Source organism: Cnephaeus nilssonii (genome assembly GCF_951640355.1).
Source record: "Cnephaeus nilssonii genome assembly, chromosome: 1".
Lineage (NCBI taxonomy): Eukaryota > Metazoa > Chordata > Mammalia > Chiroptera > Vespertilionidae > Cnephaeus > Cnephaeus nilssonii.
In genome coordinates this window covers 54,084,974-54,109,718 of record NC_137072.1, presented here as the reverse complement: position 1 = coordinate 54,109,718, position 24,745 = coordinate 54,084,974, and the positions used below count along the sequence as shown (strand labels likewise).

Here is a 24,745-nt window from a genome sequence, read left to right as displayed (position 1 = left end):
ATCCATGCTGTCCCAAAGGGTAAGAGATCCCTCTTTTTTACAGCTGTTTAGTATTCTGATGTGTAAATGTTCCACCCTACTGATTTTTTATGTAGTAATTTTATATGTTGCTGAGAGGTTGAAAGTTCCTAACTATAACTGTGGATCTTCTGTGCTTTTTTTTTTCAGCTCTATCAGTTTTTGTTTATGTATTTTCAGACTGTATTGTTTGATGCATACACATTTAGGGTGACTATGTCTCTCTAGAAGATTGATATTTTAAATTGTGTAATGTCCATGTTTGTCTCTAGTAATTCCCCTTGCTCTATAGTCTACTTTATCAGGTATTAATATAGCCTTTACTGTCTTGTTGATTAATGTTAACATACTATATCTTTTCTACACTCTTACTATTTGCCTGTATTGAATTTGAAACATTTTTATAGGCAGTATATAGTTGGGATTATCCACTCTGCCAATTGCTGTTTAAATTGGCATACTTTAACCATTTACTTTTAAGGTAATTATTCATATGTTGGTGCTTAAAGCTATCAATTTATTGTTTTCCCTTTGTTTCCTTTGGTTCTCATTCTTTTTCCTTTGTTTCCTTTGTCTTGCCTTCCCATAGTTTACTTGAACATTTTTGAAGGCTCCATCTTAATGTAACTATACTGTTAATAAGTGGATCTGTATAGTTTTCATTGTAGTTACTTACTCTGAGCATCACTGCACACACACAAACACAGACACACGCCAGTTAGCACCATTTCTGGGTGTCAATGCTTAACAACTTCTAGTGAAGGTTGGATGCCTCTCTTCCACATAGGTGTCTTTTTCTTCCTAATTATGAATATTAGTAACTTGAATTTAAAATGATATTATAATTTTTTTCAATTATCAAACATGATTTAAGGTTCATAAGGAAAGCCAATGTATAATGTACATTGTCTATTATATGTATAGATCCTTCTGTTCTTTACATCGTTTATTTTTCCTTCCAGATATTCGTTCTTTTGTCTTTCCTTGAAAAACTTCCTTTGGCCAACCATTAAGGGAAGGTTTGTTAGGGATGAAATCTTTTAGTTTTCTTTTGTCTGAGAATGTCTTTATTACTTTTTCATTTCTGAAGGGTAAGTTTGTCATCTGAAGAATTTGCTGTTGAGTCTCTCTGTTTCTCCTGTTCGTCAGACAGCTGTGTCTTCCTGTACAGTGTCAACCACAAACCTGAGACAGAATGGTAAAGGTCGGAGTAAAAGGATTTGGTCATATTGAGCCCCTGGTCATTAGGGCTGCTTTTTTTATTATTAAATCCTCACCAGAGGATATGTTTAATGATTTATTTATTTTATTTTTTTTGGAGAGAGAAAGGGGGAGAGAGATTGATGTGAGAGAGAAACATTCATTGGTTGCCTTTTATATGCACACCAGCTGGGGGTGGAATCCACAACCTAGGTATGGCCCTGACCAGATCAAACTCAGGCCCCTTCAGTGTATGGGAATGAGCCACACTGACCAGGGTGTCCAGGGCTGCTTTTAATTCTGGCAAAGTGGATATTGTTGCCACCAATGATTTCTTAATTGACCTCAACTACATTGTGTACATGTTCCAGTATGATTCTATTCATGGCAAGTTCAAAGACACAGTCAAGGTTAAGAACAGGATGCTTGTCATCAATGGAAGGTCCATCCTCATCTTCCAGGAGTGAGATCCCACCAACATCAAATGAGGTGATGCTGGTGCTGAGTATGTTGTGGAGTCCACTGGTGTTTTCACTACCATGGGAAAGGCTGGGGCTCACTTGAGGGGAAAGCCAAGAGGATCATCATCTCTGCCCCTTCTGTGGATTCCCCATGTTTGTGATGGGTATGAACCATGACAAAAATGACAATCTCCTCAAGATTGTCAGCAATGCCTCCTGCACCACCAACTGCTTGCCCCCCCCCCCACCTCCCGCCACCAAGGTCATCCATGACAACTTTGGCATCATGGAAGGACTCATGACCACAGTCCATGCCATCACTGCCACCAAGAAGACTGTGGATGGCCTCTCTGGCAAGCTGTGGCATGATGGACAAGGGGCTGCTCAGAACATCATTCCTGCTTTTACTGGCACTGCCAAGGCTGTGGGCAAGGTCATTCTTGAGCTGAATGGGAAGCTTACTGGCATGGTCTTCTGAGCTCCAACACCTAAAGTGTCAGTCGTGGATCTGAGCTGCCAGCTAGAGAAAGCTTCCAAGTACAATGATATCAAGAAGGTATTGAAGCAGGCATCAGAGGGCCCCCTCAAGGGCATCCTGGGCTATACCGAGGACCAGGCTGTCTCCTATGACTTTAACAGGGACACCTACTCCTCCACCTTCAATGCTGGGGCTGCCCTCAATGACCACTTTGTCAAACTCATGTCCTGGTATGACAATGAATTTGGCTACAGCAACAGGGTAGTGGACCTTATGATCCACTTGGTCTCCAGAAGTAAGAGTCCCCTGGACCACCAGCCCCAGCAAGAAGAGAGGTCCTAAGTTGCTGAGGAGTCCTTATCCCAGATCATTCCCCCAACACACTGAGAATCTCCTGACCTCCACAGTTTCCATCCCGGACCCCTAAAGAAGGGGAGGGGTTATTTAGGGAGCCCCACCTTGTTGTACATGATCAGTAAAGTTCACTGTACCTAGCCAAATAAAAAAGATAAAAAAAGAATTTGCAGTTGAGTTTTCTTTTTCAGTACTTAAAAAATGTGTCACTTCGTTTTGGCTTTCAAAGTTTTAGATAATAAATCTACTATTATTCAAACTGGTATTCCTGTGTAGTTCTGTTACATTGTCTTTCTGGTTGCTTTTAATATTTTTCTTTGTCTTTCTTTTTCAAAAGTATAAGTATAGGGATTTCTTTGGGTTTATTCCGTTAGAATTCTCTCAGCTTCTTAGATTTGTAGGCTTGCATCTTTTACTAGATTTTTTTCTCTCATTATTATTTCAAACACTTTCTCTCCCCCCTCTGGAAATCTAATGATATAAATGTTGGATCATTTGTTATTGTACCACAAGTTCCTGAGGCTCTGATCAACATTGTTTGTCTTTTTTCCCCCCTAACTTTACTGTTCAGATTGGATAAATTTTATGAGCTGTTCTCAATTCACTGTTTCTAATCTCTCATCCACTCTAATATTATGGTCATTCAGTGAGGGTATTTTAAAAAATTACGCTATATTTCATTTCTGTGGTTTCCATTTAGTTCTTTTTTTATAAGTTCTCTTTCTTTGCTGAGATTTTTCTATCTTGTCATTTATTTCAAGAAAATTTGCTATTGAATATTGAAGCATCTGTAATAATAGAAGCATAATATGCTAATTAGGCTGGACGACCTTCTGGATGAAGCTGCAGTGGGTGGGGGCCCAGGCAGAGGCAGCAGGTGGGGGCCGAGGCCGGGGTTGAGCCCCTGTGCATGAATTTCATTCATTGGGCCTCTAGTAGTTAATGATAGCTGACTGGAAATTCTTATCAGGTGATTCTAACATCTGATTCATTGTAGTGTTTGTATCAGTTGATTGTTCTTTCTTATTCAATTTGTGATTATCTTGTTTTTGGTATAACAGGTGATTTTTTATCGTATCCTTGAAACTTTACCCAATATATTAGAAAACTGTGGGTTCTGTTTAATTTTGTTTTTAAACAAGCAGTCACCTGTACAAGTTTGCCCTGTTTTCGTGAGCTGTGGTTCCAATGGCAGTGTGACTTTCAGAGCCTTTGTGGTGGTCTGGTGGTCCGTTTGGTTTGTTTAGGTGATGCTGCGTTTCTCACTGGTCTAAGCCCATTTGCTGAGTGTCTCTCAATGCAGAAGGGGAATATGGGATCCCCCTGTCCATGGCCCCTGGCTCCCCAGTTTCTCTGGGAAAATAAAGAAATGTATAAGCTTGCAGAATAAAAGAGACTTGCTATGTCTGGCAGCTTGTTGTTACTGGGTCCATCTTGCTGATTCTGTCCACCAGCCACTCTGCATCATGCTAGGGAGGGGTTTGTCTTCCAGGCCTGGCTTATTTCTTGAGGTTGGATTCTTTGCCTTACTTAGTTCTGGCTGCGATAACAAAATACCATAAACCTGGTGGAAACAACAAATGCCAGATTTCTCACAATCTGGAGGTTGGAAACTCCACAATCAGTGCCAGCATGGTTGGGGTCTTGGTGAGGGCCTTCTGCCTGGTTTACATATGGACACTTTCTTCCTTATCTTCATAGAACAGAGAGAGAGCTCTAGTCCCTTCACCCCCTTATAAAGACACCAATCCCATCGCATAGGCTCCACCCCATGACCTTATTTAACCAAATTACTTCCCAACGTTCCCAACTCCAAATATCATCACATTGGGTATAAGGGATTCAACATAATGAAATTTTTTTATTTTTGCAGTGGCAGGGCCTACCTTACCTAATTCCTGTTGAATGAGGGGGGCAATCAGGTAAAAGAGGGCTCCCCAAAGGGGTGCTTGCTGTAGTTTGGTACTCCTTGCGGGCTCTGCTGGTTTTCTTGCCTAACCAGTGCTGCTGAGCAGAAAAGTGGTATCTTAGGATCAGAGAGGCTTGCCAGGCTAGGCTGTCTGTGTCAATTCTCTGCCAGCTCTGCCCACTGCCCTGCATCTTTTGGAGGGGAAGGAGACCTCAGTGTGGTGGGAAAGAGAGGGCTTTCCCTGGCTGCGTTAGCGTGGTGGGTTACTCATTGAGCCCCTTTCCTGTGGTGTCAGGCTTGTCTAATATTCTCAGAAAGACATTGATCTTGGGGGAATAATGAGCCTGTCTCGGCTGTCTTTCTTTGCTAGGTTGAGATTGGCAAATGCTGAGTCTGGGTGGCCTCTTCTGTTGGGTGTGTTATTATACTGCTGTGTTTTTCCTTCAATCTTGGGGTCCACAATTGGTTTGCTTCCTTATTGCCTTTCAGAGCTTGGTTGTTAGTTACATTATTTCCATGATTTATAGCTGTGCTCAGCAAGAAAGAATTAGGAAAAGTAGGTCTATACACTCTTGTGTGGACTAGAAGTCCCATATTATTTAATTTCCATAAAACAGCTAACCCTCAGATATTTGACTTTTTCATTTAAATATTAGGATCTTTCACTTACCTTTTTTTTGCATACCGAATTTTAAAGCAGAGCTGCAGTCCTATGACAACATTACATTATTCCTCTATTAGCAATTCTCTAAGATTTATTTTCAAGTTTTGGAGTAAAATTTTCTGGTAGCTCAACCAACCAAAGCCTTACGGTACTTATTATTCACGCAGGCCTTCTATTAAAATGAGATTGAACAGCTTCGCATAAAATCAAGAGGTAGAAAAGGATAAAAAAGATACAGATTAAATTTGTGCTTATATTTAAAAACATATTTTGGTGGAATAATATTATGTTTGACAAGGAAGATGATGTAAGCCCTGGAGTGTTGACATTGTTGTGAATGTCTCCTTTAGCAATAGGTATAGATTGAGAGCAAAGAAAAATATTCATTTGGAGCAATATACTTTAACAAATAACTTCCCAACAAAGTTTTGCTAAGTTCTATAAAGACAAACTGAATTATTAATTAAACAATAGTCTGGGATTACCCATCCAACGTGGTCAAGTTGTGTATTTATGGGCTGTTATTAAAACTTTAAATTGGGAACCATCGAAGAACAGGTGCATATTAACCTCTGCCCATCTTACAATATTTACTTCCTAATTTGTTCAGTAAATTATTGTTATTTGTCAACCTAATAACTTTGGTTCTATGACATTTGTAGGCATATATATGATTTACTTGATGCTAAGGTATTGATTAGGAAGGCAATATCAAATTTCAACTTTTTCATGGGAAATCAGTTTCATTTATATGTCCTCATTTCTACTAGTATATTGTGGAGAAAAGTGGGAATTACTAATTACAAGTACTTCTGTGCATAAACACATTCACTGAATAACTGAAACCTAAATCGCTCAGTGTCAAAATTTGATTAAATTATATGGCTCTGGAACAATCACTTTATATATCACTCACCAATTTTAAATTATCATTACATTTCTGCCCTTAGATTTTCCAGCAATATGTATTTGATCCAAAATTTCTTTATCATTGAGTCTGATGTATTTACTCTGTGAAGCAGATAGACTTTTTCCCCCTTTTTCTTCCTTTGTAGTATCCAGAGCTAAGAGGATTTTAATCTGAACATTGACTCTGAGAAAACTTAATTCACTTTTCCAACTGCCAAGGATTAGTCAATTAGCAGCTATGGGAGCCCTTAAAGATCCATTCACTCTCTCAGGTTTGTGTGCAGAACAAATTAGTATTTCCCAAAATAATACCAATTAAGCCAACATAAAAAAGTTAGTATCTATATTAATCTCAAGAGACAAGTTATAATATCTCTTCGAAAGAGCTGTCATTCAAGGACAATGCTTTTTAGCTTGCATAGTTATGCTACTTTTATATGGTACTCCTGAAGGCTGCTTTTGCTAGATGTCACCTACTATTACTACCTCTGTTACTGCTGATGCTGTGATGCATGCACACACACACTAACTTGTATGCATCTATACATACACCACATACATTAAAAAAAAACCTAAACATTTTGGTATTTCATTTTGTCAACTGCACTGGGTAGGAGTCCAGAAGACATGTATTCTTTTTCTAGTTCTTTTTTTTTTTAGTACTGTGTGATCTCGGAAAATTTATTTCACTATTGTATGAGACATTTTCATCATTTGAAAAGTTAAAATGTTGGACTAGGTCATAGACTGGCCTACTTGGGCCCCTTGACCAGCCATCTGTTTTGGTAAAGAAGGTTTATTGAAACGCACTCACATTCATTCATTCACTTATGCAGGATCTAAAATTGCACTAACACAGAATCATCAGAGTTGAGTAGTTGAGAAAGACTGTATAGCCTGCAAGCATAAATAATTACTGTCTGTACCTGTAGAAAATATTTGTCAATCATGGACTAGGTAGATGATCAATAAGGTCCTTTCTAGTTATATGCATTTGTTACTTAAGAAAATTTTGCTAGAAAAAAATCTTAGTCTGCCTATCAAGTATGAGAATAAAATTTTTCAAATTAGTTTTCTCCTCTGAAATCTTATCTATGAATCCAAATGCAAAAATCAACATGTTCCATTTAAATAGTGGAATTCTCTCAAGTGGTATTCTGTGAAATATAAAGTGCTAACCAGTGGTAGTAATATTTTTAGCAATTTGTTCATTTTTCTAATGTTTTAATCTTATCCCAATTATAAGAGTTGTAGCCTAATCTTAAATCAATTTACATTTCTTGAGAGACTTTTATGCAAAGTCCATTTTGATCCACTTTAGGGAATTTAAAACCCAGCTGTACAGCTGAATTAATCAGAAATGGAAGAAAAAAATGAAATACAAGTGACTAAAATTAATAATTCATAGGAAATAAAGTATAGATACATGTAAAAGGGTGTGTATGTATTTACATTAATTAGTAGAGGGTATTAAAAGTGAAGATTTTAGTTTTATTATATATCAAGGAGGAGGCCTGGCATTCATGTTCCATTGATGCATCAACAATGTGTTTTATTTTTCTGTAACTTTCAAAGCACTTAAATGATAATATGTCAGTTAAGTGGCCACTGGGAAGTGATGAACTGTCAATTTTCAAATTAGTGAAAGACCTTAATACCTATGATCAGGAACTTAAAGTTTCACAAAGAGGCAATTTTAGAATTACTGTAGCATTGTGAAGAAGAGAATGAAAGCATTAATTTATTGTAAAACTTTTGGACTGAAGAATGAGAATGCATTAAAGAGCACAACCTAAGTCATGCAAGAGAAACCAAGGATAAACTAACAACTGATCTCCTTTCTCTTTAACTTCTCACAAAATCTTTGCTAGCTGAATTGTCATGTGTTAATTTATATTTATTTAAATTTAGTTTATGTGTAACACTTTGGTAGATTTTTGGGGAAAATGGCCATGACTATTCCCTTCCCAATATCCACATCCCTCCTAATGTGAATTTGGAAATCCTTCCATTAGAATGTGGAGTCCCTTTCCCCACAATTTAAATCTGGACTCATGATCTGGTTTGGCCAACTGCATTCAATGGAATTGATTGTATGACAGTTTTGAACAGACTTCATTCAACAGGACTTGCATGCTTCTTTCTTTTACTCTCTTAAAGGGGATATCAATGACCTTCACCCCACAGTATTTTAAAAGCCCTCATATAATCCCTCTCATATTGAAATGGGGCTAGCCTGTGTGTTCCATATAGTGCATCAGAAGAGACAATATCTGACCTTCTAGATGAGGGTCATATGGGTATTATAGATTTTGCTTTGGATTTTGGGATTATTGACATGGGTAAGCCAGCCATGTTATAAGAATACTCAAATAGTCTCATGGAGAGAGTTCAATGTGGAGAGAAATCAACTTGGCAGCACCAGCTTGACAACCATGTTGCTAAACTACCCTGAGAACAGATGCTCAAGGCCCAGTCAGCCTAAAGATGACAGCAGCTGCAGATGACTCTGCCTGCAGCCTCATGGAAACCCCAGACACTTCTACCCAACTGACCTGCGCTTGAATTCCTGCCCCACAGAAACTTGATTAGGGCTCTTCTTATACCATCATATTTTGTTTGTTTGTTACACAGCAATTATTAACTAATACACTGTAACCAAGTAGTGTGCACAGACTTTAGCTGCACTAGGAACTATGGCTGGTCCAGGTGGCAGAGGCAGTATGTGCATGTATAACACTTTTAAATCTCTCTAGCTTGAGAAAGAATTTATCATTTCCCTGCCATGAGTAAAACCTGATTATGCACCCCCTCCCTTTTTTTGCCACTCCTTTATCTCCCTTCACTTCTAAATTTTATTAGATTATATTGATTGTGTTTTACTTTATGTTGTTGTTATTTATATATTACTAGAGCCCCGGTGCACAAAATTCGTGAAGGTGGGGGGATGTCCCTCAGCCTAGCCTGCACCCTCTCCAATCTGGGACCCCTCGAGGGATGTCCGACTGCCCTGCCCGTTTAGGCCCGATCCCGGTAGGATCGGGCCTAAACGGGCAGTCGGACATCCCTCTCACAATCTAGGACTGCTGGCTCCCAACTGCTTGCTTGCCTGCCTTCCTGATTGCCCATAACTGCTTCTCCCTGCTAGCCTGATCACCCCCTAACCACTCCCCTGCCAGCCTGATTGATGCCTAACTGCTCCCCTGCCAGCCTGATTGCCCCTAACTGTGCTCCCCTGCAGGCCTGGTCACCGCTAACTGCCCTCCCCTGCAGGCCTGGTCACCCCTCACTGCCCTCCCCTGCAGGCTTGATTGCCCCCAACTGCCCTCCCTTGCAGGCCTGGTCCCTCCCAACTGACCTCCACTGCTAGCCATCTTGTGGTGGCCATCTTGTGTCCACATGGGGGCAGCCATCTTTGACCACATGGGGGCAGCCATCTTGTGTGTTGGAGTGATGGTCAATTTGCATATTACTCTTTTATTAGATAGGATAGAGGCCTGGTGCATGGGTGGGGGCTGACTGATTTGCCCTGAAGGGTGTCCCGGATCAGGATGGGGGTTCCCTTAAGGCTTGGGGTGGCCTGGGCAAGGGGCCTGTGGTGGTTTGCAGGCCGGCCACAACCCCCGGCGACCCAAGCGGAGGCCCTGGTATCTGGGATTTATTTATTTTCTATAATTGAAACTTTGTAGCCTTGAGCAGAGGCCAGGACCCGCCAGGGTGGGCGGGAAGCTTGGCTTTCTCAATTGCCAGTGAAACCCAAGCCTCCTGCTCGCTCCATGGCTGCAGCCATCTTAGTTGGGTTAATTTGCATACTCGCTCCTGATTGGCTTGTGGGCGTGGCTTGTGGGCGTGGCTTGTGGGTGTAGTGGAGGTATGGTCAATTTGCATGTTTCTCTTTTATTAGTGTAGACTAGAGGCCCAATGCACAAAATTCTTGCAAGAGTAGGCCTTCTTTCCCCCTGCTGCAAGCATTGACTTCCCTCTGGCACCTGAGAATCGGGCTTCCCTCACAGCCCCGGCTTCGTCCAGTCTAATTAGCATATAATGCTTTTATTACTATAGATAATAAGTATTATGGCATTTATTATTATTTGATTTATCAGCTTTAAGTATCTTTTGAAACCTGGCTTTTAAAAAAGAAGTTTGGTATACTTACACTATTACAAAATTTCTTGTCACCTTTAAATTCTCAAAATTTGTTAGTTATAGGAGTGCTTCATTACCAATATTTTTTATGATAATATTAACCATTCTACTTACATTTCTTTCTGTCCTTGAACTTTATAGGCTTTTTGCTATTTTTACCATTAATCTCTTAGTTGGTTGAGATTTATTTCTTAATAGTTTCCTCAAGAAGACTCATGGGATTTAAATTTTTTGTATGGTCAAACCAATTTTGACTTATCTTTATACTTTAATGACTGGGAATGAAATAATTGGGTCACAGTTTCTTTAAAGTTTTTAAAATCATTGCTTTAATGTGTTCTCATTTGTCCAGTGCTATGATAGGCAAATCTAAGGTAAGCCTGATTTGTCTTATATTAAGAGAGAGTTTAATATTTTTGGTGAGATGCCAAAGCGTTCTTAATTTCATTTTTTTTTTATTTTATTTTTTATTGAAGTATATTGGTATACAACCTTTCATTGGATACATTAGTTTAGGTGTATAATATAGTGATTTAATATATTTACACCTTACAATATGCTCACCCCACTGATTCTAGTAATCATCTGTCACAATATAAATTTATCACAGACTTTTCAGCCATCCCCAACCTTTTTTCTCTGTTTCTGAGTCAGTTTTTATTATGCTTTGTTTTTAGATTCCACACATAGGTAAAATCATACAATATTTGCCTTTCTCTGCCTAATATATTTCACTTAACATAATACCCGCTAGGTCCATCCAGGTTGTCTCAAATATGACATTTCATTCCTATTTATTGCTTCATATATATATATATATATATATATATATATATATATATATATATTAGAGGCCCGGTGCACGAAATTTGTGCACGGGGGTGGGGGTGTCCCTCAGTCCAGCCTGCACCCTCTCCAATCTGGGATCCCTTGAGGGATGTCCCACCACCCGTTTAGGCCCGATCCCACTGGGATAAAAATAATAAAATAAAAATAATAATATTTTATTAGATAGGATAGAGGCCTGGGAGCTATATGAGATCCCACTGGGATCGGGCCTAAACGGGTGGTGGGACATCCCTTTCACAATCCAGGACTGCTGGCTCCTAACTGCCCTCCCCTGCAGGCCTGCCCCCCCCAACTGCCCTCCCCTGCTGGCCTGATTTCCCCAAACTGCCCTCCCCTGCAGGCCTGGGTCCCCCCAATTGTCCTCTCCTGCAAACCTGATCCCCCCGCAACTGCCCTCCCCTGCTGGCCTGATCCCCCACAACTGCCCTCCCCTGGAGACCTGGGTCCCCCCAACTGTCCTTTCCTGAAAGCCTGGTCTCACCAACTGCCCTCCCCTGCAGGCCTGGTCCCCCCAACTGCCTTCCCTTGCTGGCCTGGTCTCCCCTAACTTCCCACAACTACCTTCCCATGCAGGCCATCTTGTGGTGGCCATCTTGTGTCCACATGGGGGCCGCCATCTTTGAGCACATGGGGGCAGCCATCTTGTGTCTTGGAGTGACGGTCAATTTCCATCTTACTCTTTTATTAGATAGGATATATCACCTTTATCCAGTCATCTAGTGGTGAGCACCAAAGTTATTTCCATATCTTAGTTATTGTAAATTATGCAACAATGAACATAGGGGTGCATATATCTTTTGAATTCATATTCTTGTTTTCTTTGGATAAATATCCAGAATTGAAATTGCTGGATCTTATGATATGTCTATTTTTAGGTTTTTGGTTTTTTTTAGGAATCTTAATACTGCTTTTCAAAAGGGCTGCACCTATTTCAGTTCCACCAAGAATGCACAAATTTTTTTCTTCACATCCTTGCCAACACATGTTATTTATTTACTTATTGATAATAGTTATTCTGACAAGAATGGTAGTATCTTTTTTCTGATGATTAATGATGTTTAGCATCCTTTCTTACATCTGTTTTCATCCGTTTGTCTTGTTTGCAGAAATAGTTTTTCATGTCAAGGGCATTTCTCCAAAGGGCTCTTAACTTTTTTAAAGAGAAATATAACATTTACTTAGTGTTGAATGTAACTGTCATAAACGAGCTATATGAGATAGGTATAATTCTAATTCCCATTTTACAGATGGAAAAGCTGTTCTGGATGCCACATAGGAAGAGTCACTTGACTCTTCAATCTCATTTTGAAAGTTAAAAGCAACTGCGTGATGAATAATCTTTCAATGTATAGGTGATACAGCAGGGGAATACATGGCAGATGATTAAATAAGTGACTTGAAAGACTGAACCAATTGTCCCTTCCTTCCTGCTTTCCTTCCATCCTTCTCTGCTTCCCTCCCCCTTCCTTCCTCTTTTTTCTTTCTTCCTTTCACACATAAATTATGTCATGGTGGCTATAAACAAATATCTCAAAAATTCACATCATTCTGGACAAGGCCCTAGAGATAGAGAAGCAAAACTGATTGGCAACAGTACTAACTATTGCAGACAGTTGGTTTGAAAATAGTCAGAGATTTATTTCATCTTATTTATCTCCTTTAGGGTATATTTGGAATTTCAAGTGGGAGGTACTTCTTTGCAATGTATCACCTCTAATTTATCACATGTACTGCATTTGTTGTGTGTTCAATGGCTTGTAAAAAAGAGCTGACCTAAGAGACATCCACAACATTTGGAGAATGACTTTTTATGGGCTAAAGTGTTTTCAAATAACAGTTTTCAGGCTGAGGGAAGAATTGGAAATGTACTGAAATGTTTATAAATCTCTCTCAACTATAGGGATTTTGTTTTTTGTATTTGGTATGAAATAGTTGTTCTATAGGCAGAGATTTGGGAGTAAATGTTTGAAAGAAAATTCTAAAATGCGGTTTACTAACATTCATTAAGGAAGCAGTCCGGGTTATTATACTAGAAATTTACACTGTGGATTTTAAAATTATTTCTTATCTCCCATAGGAGAGAACATTTGGCAGACCCATTCTCTTTGAATAGTTAAAAGAAAGGGTATGATTTCACCTCTAAGTGAATTTCTAAGGTAAGCACTTTATTAGCACTTGGTATACATATCATTTCAGGGCATATGCACTTGTCAGTCCATATTTGATCCACTTTAGGGCCAGTGTGCTAATATGACCAAAAGTTAGAGTGCTGCTGCAATATCACAGCACTATCACATTCTTTGTGATTTTCTTTAGCTTGGTTTGTTTTTTGTTAATCTCCCACTGAGTTGTATTTTTTTCTCTAGAGTAGAAAGGGTCACTATGTGGATTGATATTAGAAATAACTTTGCTTATTAGTATTTAGTATTAGCATAGAAGATGGTAAATGATAAAACATATCCATTTGAGAAACTTACCATATGAAATGTGCCACTTACCTGCTGTCCTTAGAAGGTGATAAACAGGTGATAAACTGCTCCATGGCTACCAGGTAATCTAGAAGTGAGTAGGAAATAGTTGTGATGGTTTTCACCCAAGATCGCCACTTACTATGTAATGGTGAACATATGATCTAAGTTGTCTTACTCAAAAAAAGAAAAGATTTATTTCACGGTTGAAAAGGAGATAAAGTTTGCTTTCTCTCTCCTTTAGAAATAAAAATTGTCGCAATGGCTGATGGCAGTTATCTTGTAACCATGAGGGCAGGTAGTAGCTTAAAGATAAAGCTGACCCAGAAATAGGCAAATTAAGAATATTTGGGGCCCTGTTCATACCACATTTGATGATACTCTATCTTCAGGTAATAAATGTCTTTATAGTCTGTGCCAATTTGAGGTAGTATCTTTTGAAATAAAGTACAACTAAAATATTCTAATAAACAAAATCTCTTATGAGGTTTCTCTAAGACTTCAATAAGATTGTTCATATGAAATTATTACTACAGTGTTGGGAGTAGTAACCTAATATATTTGTTTATTTTTAATATAACTGGGAGGATGCTTCCACAGGGAATCTAAGTACAAACAGATACACAAAATTTTGTAGGTTTAATCTATCAGATTCCTTTTAATAATCAAATATAGCTCTCTGATTTTAGACATGCTCCTCATATCATAGATCAGACAACCAAAATCTAGACAGAAGCTGGTAAGCTCTGATGTTTCCTTTTTCCTGATCCAATTTCTCTCCAGTACATGACACAGTTCTTACTGTGGAATGAAGGTGAGATTCTACATCAGTGTGACCTAAGTAACTAATCACAGTGGACATTTGTGTATGACTATGAATTTGTCTATTTGTGTACATGTGTGTATGCGTATGCACATGCAAGTGCCTATGTGTGTGCATCTGGACTCTTCATATGTAGTCATCCACTTTTACTTATAACACCCAGAACATTGTGGAGAGAGAACCTGTTCCTTTCTATTCTACCCCATGTGGTCTGAGGAGTGCTTCACTCACTGTCCCTACATTGAAACATGTTCAAAGTTCAAGTAGAATCAGGACATAACTTTATCTCTGGCCAGGAGTTGAACATATGACTCAAGGCATGTCAATAAGGACCAACCTGCATTGGAATCACCAGGCTTCTGCTAAAGCAACTGGAGAGCAGTGCTCTCTCTCTGGGCACTCTCAAGTTTGAAAACATGTGTGCCTAGAGCTGCCGTAGCTATGAAGAACCTGGGCAGCATACCACTGGTTTAGCTTCTCAGTCAAGAACTTCTATTTCTGTTTCCCTCCTCTCTTCTTTGCTATGTACCCATGTTCAAGTCTTCATAACTCACCAGCTATTTCATGGAAAAAGTGAATTATAAGATGGGTATCATGTATAGAAGGCCCAGCATTGGGATACATCGGTGAGCAAAAACCCTGCCTTTGAGGAACCCTCATAAAATGTTTACAAAGCACATTGCAAGGCAATTAAAATAGTATGGCCCTGAATATCTGCATTTCAAATTGTTCAACTATTAGGAACTGTATCAATGCCCCCCTTCCATAATGCATTTTGAGAGAGTTGCATGCATATTTTTTTTTTCTGTAGAAAAAGTTGTTAATTTGGTTATCAACTCATAAAAGCATGTTAAGAGCTACTATTAGATTCATCACCTCTCTTCCATTTTTTTTCACAGCACCCAACTCGTTAAGAAATTAAGGCGCTTCAAGATTTCTAAGTCTGCAGATAAAAATTACGCTATTCAGCTCCAGGCAACTGAAGAATGTGTCCCCAGTAGGAGGAAGGAGGCTTGCAGGCATTTTCTCAATGAAACTGCTCATGATGACCAATATCTAGATAGAAGGAAGCTGGCAGTCTTTGGACCTATGAAGACTTTATAAAAAATAAACATAGAATTGCTGAATTCTATATTTTGGGGGATGCTGATAAAAACAAAACAAGCAAAAACCAAAATAGAAAACAAAACAAAACAAAACCCTCTCTGTCCCTAATAAGTGGGAAATAAAGTTATTAATTCATCACTTCTCCATTTTTAAAGTTATTTTCCATTTATTAGGGAATGAACATCAAAGAGCCATTAACCGAAGAGAGTCAGAATCAGTTTTGTGCTATCATAACAGGATGCCTGACCGCTCTATTGGGAGAAGATAATAATATGTTAAGAACTAGGCCAAGAAGCTTTTCCCACCAAGCTCAAACCTTTAGAAATGTTAATTTCCACCAGAAGAGCAGCAGGGTGGTTTTATTTCCAGGGGGAGGGTGACGGGTAGTCTATTTTGATTTTAAGTTTATAAGGTAGGGTGTCATTTGTCCCTGAACTCTAAATGTAAATGAGTTCTTGATTGAATGGTGGCTGCCTCACCTACAGTCGGGAAAACTGCTGAAAGATGACAAAAATGGCAGGAATTAATGCTGAAGATTTTGCCAGAGGGAATGCAGAGTGAAAAAGGGATGATCTGATTATACATTCAGGGATGACTGGTGAACCTCCCAAAGTTCAGAGGTTCAGTTCAGATATCTATCTCAACATTTAGCTGCTCACTTGAAGCTTTGCCAAGCCCAAGGAAATATAGGCTGTTACAGAAACTTTTGACAATTTCTGAAGATCATTGGGGCTCACCGAGGGCCGCTTGCTTGTTTCTGCATCTCTTCACTCCATCTCAAGAAGAAAGGGTTACCAAGATACTGTATTGTAGTTAGAATTTTCTGTTACTGCAGATTTTGCTATTGCTGCTACCCCCGGGGTTTCTAAAATAGAATGGCATTTTACTACATCAAGAACCTTACTACTTTTCAGTACCAAATCAATGGATCATAAAAGAAAGGAAAAGTAAAAGTTAAAATATCAATACCCTAGATTCATGGGAATTTTTATTGGATCCATTTGTTTTCAAAAACATGTTTGATAAATTAGTGAATAATTGGATCATCTCTTTTTAAAGGAGTCATTTGGCCCTTCTACCTAATTATAGTTGAAGAATAAACTTTTTGTTGTTTTACATCACAGGCTGTAGGATTCATTCCATTGCCAGGCATCCAGCTAAAGATTTTATAGTCACTATGTCATTTAATTGTCACAGAGTTTGGCAGATTGAAAAACAGTAAACAAAGCAAAACAATACTCTCACACAAAACAAATTCCAATAGAAGCAGGTCTATTTCTGTCTGCTGCCAAAATTAATAATGATCTCTGTGTGCATACTATTCAAATGACAGTCTGTAGCCCTGCAGTATCAGCATCCGCTGGAAGCTTGTTAGAAATAGGGAATTTTAGGGGCACCTCAAACATATTTCATGAGAGTTGTATTTTAGCAAGTTCCCAGGTGATTCCTGTGCATATTAAATTTGAGAAGAAATATTCTTCACTACATTGTCATTTTGTCTTGATAATGAAATTTTGTTGGCACAACTCAAAGTTTTTAAGCACAAATACCTATTTCTTTTTAATTCAAAGTTAAAATATCTTATTTTTCTGATTATGAGTATATATGCCTATTTAAGAATGAAAATAGTCATGAATGTATAAAGAAGAAAATAAAATATCTCATTATCTTATTTCTTGAAAATGAACTGCTTTTTTTTACAGTATAAAATAATCACAGGAATAAATCTACTTTTACCACCAAAATAAAAAACAAACAAACAAACAAAACAATTAAATCATTTACTTAATATAGATATCTTAGGAGAAATCATAACTTCATTCATAAGAGTTAAGGAGATTTAATTTTTTAAAGCATTGTAATATCTGAGACTTCTAAGTGAGATTTCAATAAGGAAAATTTTGAAAGCTATAATGAGGGAGATACTGTGGAATTCTTTGAATTTCTGTTCTAAAATATTATACATACAGTTTATTCAACATGTTGTTGTTTTTTTTTCCTTCCCCAGCTCTCATAATACATTGTCCCTTTTTACCTCCCCTTACATAAACTGCTAATACTTAGAACAGGCAGAAACCATGAAGAGAAAGCTTGACAGAATTTGCTACATAAAAATTGGTGTATCAAAGTGATACAGAATTTTTTTTACTGGAACACAAGGTGTTCTCCTGGGCAGGACGGTTCCGGGATTCTTTGTCCTTTGGAGTTGAAGAATGAATCCATGGATGGAAGATGGTATAGCAAAGGTAGAAATTTATTGAAGAACAAGTACAGACTCCCACGTGGAGAAGGGGAAAGAATCTCACAGCTCAGACTCCCACATGGGGAGGGGGAAAGAGCCCCACCAAGTTCCTGCAAGTCCCTATGTCCTGATATTCCTTCTGATTGGTCAATATCCCTTTTGAATTGGTTACTATAGTAATTCATGAGCTCAAACATCAAACCTCACATGGGACATGGGAAGCCCTCCTCCCTCATTGTTCTCCTATTCCTTCAGGATTTTCTTCCTCCTTCTTTATTTTATAAACTAGAGGCCCGGTGCATGAAAATTTATGCACTGGAGGGGGCTCCCTCAGCCCAGCCTGCCCCCTCTCATAGCCCTCAGGGGTGGCAGGCAACTCGGTGATAAGGGGAAGGCGATGCCCCATCACACCTCTGCTGCTGCCACTACCAACAGCACAAGCCTCAGCCGGCCCTGGTTACCTGAGCCTCGGGCAGCCCTAGGTGGCTGGGCAGCCACCATCCGTGGCTTGCCTGTGCCTCAGGCCAGCCGTGGATGGCTGGGAGACTGAGGGGACTGGGCGCCGCCATCTTGTGCCTGTGGACACCACCATCTTTGAGGGTGTGGCAGTCAATTAGCATATTTCCTCCTTATTGGCTGTGGGCACCACTATTTTTGAGGGCAGAACAGTCCATTAGCATATGCTCTCCTTATTGGCTGTGGGCACCACCATCTTTGCAATGGTGTGAGGGTCAATTAGCATATTTCTCTTTATTAGAGAGGATATAGACCTTTTGTTACTCCCAGTTCCCTAATTTTATGTAAATGTAACTGTTGCTGCTCCCTTGTATTATGGAAATGTACCCTCTCCCAGACCTGTGTTTTTTCCATGGGGCCTCTTAATTTAAAAAATTCCCTAAACCTGCCTATATCCCCCTAAAATTCCTATTTCAAAAGCATAACCCAAGAAAATATCAGGTATCAAAACTGCAATGTTTATAAGAAATAAAGCATACTATTTTATATAGTAAATACAAATAAATAAAAAAGCATCAATGTTCCAATGGGAAAGTATATTAAATTTGAAAAATATAAACAAGTGGAAGAATATACCATGTTCATGGATTGGTAAAATAAACATCATTAAAATTTCTGTATTACACAAAGTGATCTATAGGTTCAATGCAATCCCCATTAAAATACCAACAGCATATTTTGCAGACCTAGAACAAAACTACAAAAATTTACATGGAATAGAAAAAGACCCTGAATAGCTGTAGCAATTCTGAGAAAAAAGAACAAAATTAGAGGTATCAAAATACCAGCTATCATGCTATATTACAAAGCCACTGCTCTCACAACTGCCTGGTACTGGCACAAGAACAGACATATAGATCAATGGAACTGAACAGAGAACCCAGAAATCGATACAAGCCATTATGCTCAATTAATATTTGACAAAGGAGTCAAGAGCACACAATGGAGTCAAGACAGTCTCTTCAATAAATGGTGTTGGGAAAATTGGACAGATACATGCAAAAAAATAAAACTAGACTACCAACTTACACCATACACAAAAATAAACTCAAAATGGATAAAGGACTTAAACATAAGACAGAAACCATAAAAATCTTAGAGAAATCCATAGGCAGCAAAATATCAGACATATCTCATAGAAATATCTTTACTGATACATCTCCTAGGACAATGGAAACTAAGGAGAAAATAAACAAATGGGACTACATAAAAAAAAAGGTTCTGCAGAGCAAAAGAAACCATCAACAAAACAACAAAAGAGCCCACTGCAGGGGAAAACATATTTAATAAGGATTTTAATCTCCAAAATTTATAGGGAACTCATAAAACTTAACAAAAGGAAGACAAACAATCCAATAAAAAAAATGGGCAAAGGACCTAAATAGACCCCTTTTGAAAGTGGGCTTATAGAAAGCCAAGAGGCATATGAGAAAATGTTCAAAGTCACTAATAATCAGAGAGATGCAAATCAAAACAATAATGAGGTACCATCTCACACCTGTCAGAATGGCTATCATCAACAAATTAACAAAAGATAAGCTGGCGAGGATGTGGAGAAAAAGGAACCTTCGTACACTGCTGGTGGGAATAAAGACTGGTGCAACCACTGTGGAAAACAGTATGGCGTTTCCTCAAAAGTTAAACATGGAACTCCCATTTGACCCAGTAATCCCACTCCTGGGAATATATCCCAAGAAACCAGAAACACCAATAAGAAAAGATATATGCACTCCTATGTTCATAGCAGCACAAATTCACCATAGCTAAGATTTGGAAACAGCCTAAATGCCCATCAGCAGATGAGTGGATTAGAAAACTATGGTACATCTACCCAGTGGAATACTATGCTGCTGTAAAAAGGAAGGAACTCCTACCATTTGCAACAGCATGGATGGACCTGGGGAGCTTTATTCTAAGCAAAATAAGCCAGTTGGAGAAAGATAAATATCACACAATCTCACTCATTTGAGGAATATAATGAACAACATAAACTGATGAGCAAAAGTAGATCCAGAGACATAGAAACAGACCGTCAAACCTCAGAGAGAAGGCAGGGGAGGGTGGCAGTGGTAGGGGGGTAAGTGATCAGCCAAAGGACTTGTATGTATGCATGCAGATAAGCATAACCAATGGACACAGACACTAAGGGGGCGAGGGCATGTACTGGGGGTTGGGAGTAGCCGGGGAGAGGTCAATGGGAGAAAAAGGAGACATATGTAATACTTTAAACAATAAAGAATTGACATTTTTAAAAAAGAATAATAAATAGCAAAAGAAAAAGGGTAAGCATATAAAAATCATATTTTGCCCTATCTTAGGAAATCATAATTTCATTCATAATAGTTAAGAGATTAATATTTTAAAGCATTGTAATATCTGAGACTTTTAACTGAGATTTCAAAAAGGAAAATTTTGAGACTGTTAAATGAGAATTCAATAAGGAGAATTTAGCATCAAACAACTGCAGAAGCATTTTTTTTCATGTATTAGTTGAAGAAGATTAAAAGCAAAGATTATGAGGAAATGTAGCTCCTTACACTTATAATTAGTTTTAAATTGGTACATTTCTAAAGTGCAATTGGGTGATTTATATCAAAACCCTAATAATAAGTACACATATTTATTCATTAAATTTCATTTCTAAAACTTATTCTAAGAAACTGGAAATTTTATAAATATCTTTATTAAAGCAGCTTTTATAATAATATATAATTAAAAGATAATATAACCATTATAAGTTAGGATTTCTTAATTTATAATAGATGTATACAATAGAATGATGAAAGCATTAAAATTATATTTTTAAAATATATTTTTATTTTATAAGAATATGCATGGGATTGAGAAAAAAATCACGACTCATTCTTTGAGTGAGAATATACATAATAGTATCATTTTGAATTGATTTCTATTTTGTAAACTTTCAAATATGGACATTCTACATCTAAGAATTTTTTAAACCATCCAATTAAAAAACAAAAAAGGTGATTTCACTTGGAATGAGATATCCACCTAAGATATATTTTATTCATTCTGTGTTATCGAGAAAACAGGGTAGTGTCAAACAAGGGTTTTAATAATTGTAGAAGGAAGGAGACGGAGGAGTTCCATATTATGGTGATACTGGGGATGTATCTATTCATATCCAAGTCAACATCTCTGAGGTCATGGTCTGGTATCAAGTCAACTGTCATCAGTTATCCAAACTGAGATGACTGAAATACTTGTAGTCAAAACCTCACAATCCATAAAAGTGTATGCTGTTCCAGAGAAGGCTGTCTGTCCCTTCACTTATTATTAATCATTTCACTTTGTGCATGTGCACAAGTGAAATCACTAACAAGATATAAACAAGAAATAATTTTGTCCTCATTTATCTATGTATCTACCTACCTATCATCTATCAATTGTAATGGATGGCTTTAACTTTTTGGCCCATCATTCATTACTTCCTTCATTTTTTTTTCTGAGTTAAGCTACAAAACTGAGAAGATGGGGAATACACGTGTGCATATTCTAAAGTGAGGTCCTAGACACATTAGGGCATTATAATAAGCACTGACCACTCTTTTTCATAAAAGGGGATAATGGAGAGGAGTGTTCTTTTCTAGGAATCTGTATGTTTTCTGCCACCTCAACTACCAAGACAATGTGGTCGCAGGAGGGGTTGTGCATAAGAAACAGCAGGATGAGGACAGGCCGGCAAAAAGCAGAGAATGACATTTCATCATAGTTTTAATGCTTACTGAGATGCAGGAAATTGTAGGGGTGCACTATACTGTTAACAGAAAGGTACGTAAAAAACATTCTTGAGAGAACTTGACATGAGATTAGGTGAACTGAGCCAGTTAGTAGGGAAAGCATGAGGAAAGAGGGCAGTGAAGGGACACATTTTTATGTATACCTTTACAATTTGGCTGGACAAGGATGCATGAAGGCCCAAAGGCTAAAAAGGGAACAGTTGTGATTCACCTCACAGGAGGCTATTTGCCTGGGTGAGGGGGACTGTGTGTTATAAGACAGCACCTGCAGGGAAGTCCTGAGGAGTAACCAGATTGCAGGCCTGCAAAAGAAAGCTAACTGTACAATGAGGGTCCCGCTACTCCCCAGGATTGTGAAGAACCTGCTAAAGCACGTTCCATGACAGAGGATGTTGTATAGTCAGGAAGGACTCACCAGCTAAGTAAACGTGCCTGCACTTTCCCCTCTAATCTCTACTCCCCTTCATCTGACCCTCAGGAGAAAGACAGGGGAGAGGAAGAGTGAAGTACAGACCAAATATCTTCTTCTATACTGCTGGACATCGAGCCACTTCTCATTTCAGATGTGTAGGGCATGAAAAATCTTTAATTTGGTGGTGATATTAAAATGTTTATTTAGAATAGACTGAAATTCTAAATACCACAAAAATGAAACTGTTCCAAGACTCTGCTCAGAGATGGAAATGACTACAAAGGTATGGGATCCGTTTGAGTTGTGTCTGCAGTGAGAAAAGGTGACCTAGTGAATCATGCTGAAGACATTTGTAAGAGAGAGAAAAAAAAATGTTGTTTCTTGACTGCACCCTGTTGAGTTCAGGCAACTCAAAACACTGCGTGTGTATATGGGGTCACTCACTTACAAATATGCTTTGCACTAATTCCTTTCTTTTAAAATAAAGTGTTCCCAAACCTTCCAAATATATCTCATACTACAGAATGCAAAATAAGGTATTTTCTGTCCAATATAACTTCCAGGAACTTCAAACACATTAATCCATCAATAAATAGGTATTTTACATTCATTCATTTATATATATATTGAGTACTGCAAATAGGCACTAGGGCTATAAATATGGACCTAGAGAGTCATACATTTCATATTTCATATGAAAGTTAATACAGCAAAAATGAACATGCTTTGAGATTTCCATTTGTTATACATCATATTTATTGTTTAGACAGATAAAGATTATTAAAGTGCTCTTGGTAACCTCACCATTGGAGTAAGGTGAGGAATTAAACTTAAGTATTAAAAAGAGTGGAATATGATTTATTCACTAAGGGTAATACAGATAAAGTACCTTGAATGTCAAAAGAAGAATCATATGAAAATGTGAGGCATTTCAGGCACAGGAATCACAAAGGCCTGTCAAATTAGTGTCACAATACTGATCAGGGAATCAATATTTCACAATCTAATTTTCCAACCCTACCCCCAGTCTTACATCTTCTACCCAGCAATAGTAGTAGCTTCATGTCTGAGGTCCTTCTGAGACTTTGCTCTCCCCCCACATCACTATCCTATATAATAAAAGCCTAATATGCTAAGTGTTCGGTCGTCCGTTCAACCAATCAAAGTATAATATGCTAATGATATGCTAAGACCACTCAACCACTCGCTATGATGTACACTGACCATCAGGGGGCAGACTGTAGACCAGTCCACTAGTTGCTATGACTGTATACTAACCACCAGGGGGCAGACAGTCAACTGGTTGACCAGTCATTATTATGCACACTCACTACCAGGGGGCAGACACTCCGACCGGTAGGTTAGCTTGCTGCTGGGGTCCAGCCGATCGGGACTGAGTGAGATGGGCCGGACATGCTTGGAGCCCTCCTGTGGTCCCTCCCTGGCTGGCCAACCTCCCGCATCCCTCCCCGGGCCCAGATTGTGCACCAGTGGGGTCCCTCGGCCTGACCTGCACCCTCTCACAATCCAGGACCCCTTGGGGGATGTCAGAGAGCCAGTTTCCTGACAGTGGAATGACCAATTGCTATAACGTGCACTGACCACCAGGGGGCAGATGCTCAATGCAGGAGCTGCCCCCTGGTGGTCAGTGCGCTCCCACAGGGGAGTGCTGCTCAGCCAGAAGCTGGGCTCACAGCTGGTGAGTGCAGTGGCGGTGGCTGGAGCCTCTCCAGCCTCCACCGCAGTGCTAAGTTGGCAGTCAGAAATCTCCCAAGGGCTCCTGGACTGTGAGAGAAATAGGCTGGGCTGAGGGACTCCCCTGGGTGCACCAATTTCATGCACCGGGATTCTAGTATCTCCATAATGCCCTGGGGTTAGAATATTGTCCTTTTCATAGAGAGGGGGAAATTACGTTTTCTCCTTTCTCCATTTTGCTGACTTTTGATCACATATTATCTCTATTCCCATTCCCTTCAATTCTGTACATCCCTCCATAGACATTAGGTTCAAATGTACCAGGTAATAATAGTGAAAAAGGCAGAGATTCGTTCTAAAGCCAAAAGACTGAAATCTGTGTCTTGAGTCTGCTCCTTACTCTTCATTTAGTGTGGTGGCTAAGAAAAATACTTTTCCTCCCACTGTCTAAGTTCTTCTAGATGGGCTAATAATCAAATTCACATAAATAGATTAAAGGAGAAAATGTCCAAAGTTTATGATAGATGTACATGCCAGGAAGGTATCATAAGATAGGAGAATTCCCAAAATACATTAGGCAGTGGAGGTTTATATGTCATTATGAACAAAAGAGAAAGGGGCAGGGGTCTGCAATTGGACACACATAGCAGGTAAATTCCTGTTTGGCAACCCAGAAAAAAATGGGACACAGAGGTGATCTAGTGACAGTCCCCTGCTTGAAGCCATCCTATCT

General features: G+C 38.8%; 1 pseudogene across 1 annotated transcript; it reads left to right on the top strand.

The window, feature by feature from the left end:
• Positions 1 to 1,213: 1,213 nt before the first annotated feature.
• LOC307116227 (glyceraldehyde-3-phosphate dehydrogenase-like) lies at positions 1,214 to 2,499 on the top strand (annotated as a pseudogene). The gene is made up of 2 exons: positions 1,214 to 1,258; positions 1,497 to 2,499. The product of its transcript is annotated as a glyceraldehyde-3-phosphate dehydrogenase-like (transcript).
• Positions 2,500 to 24,745: the final 22,246 nt, after the last annotated feature.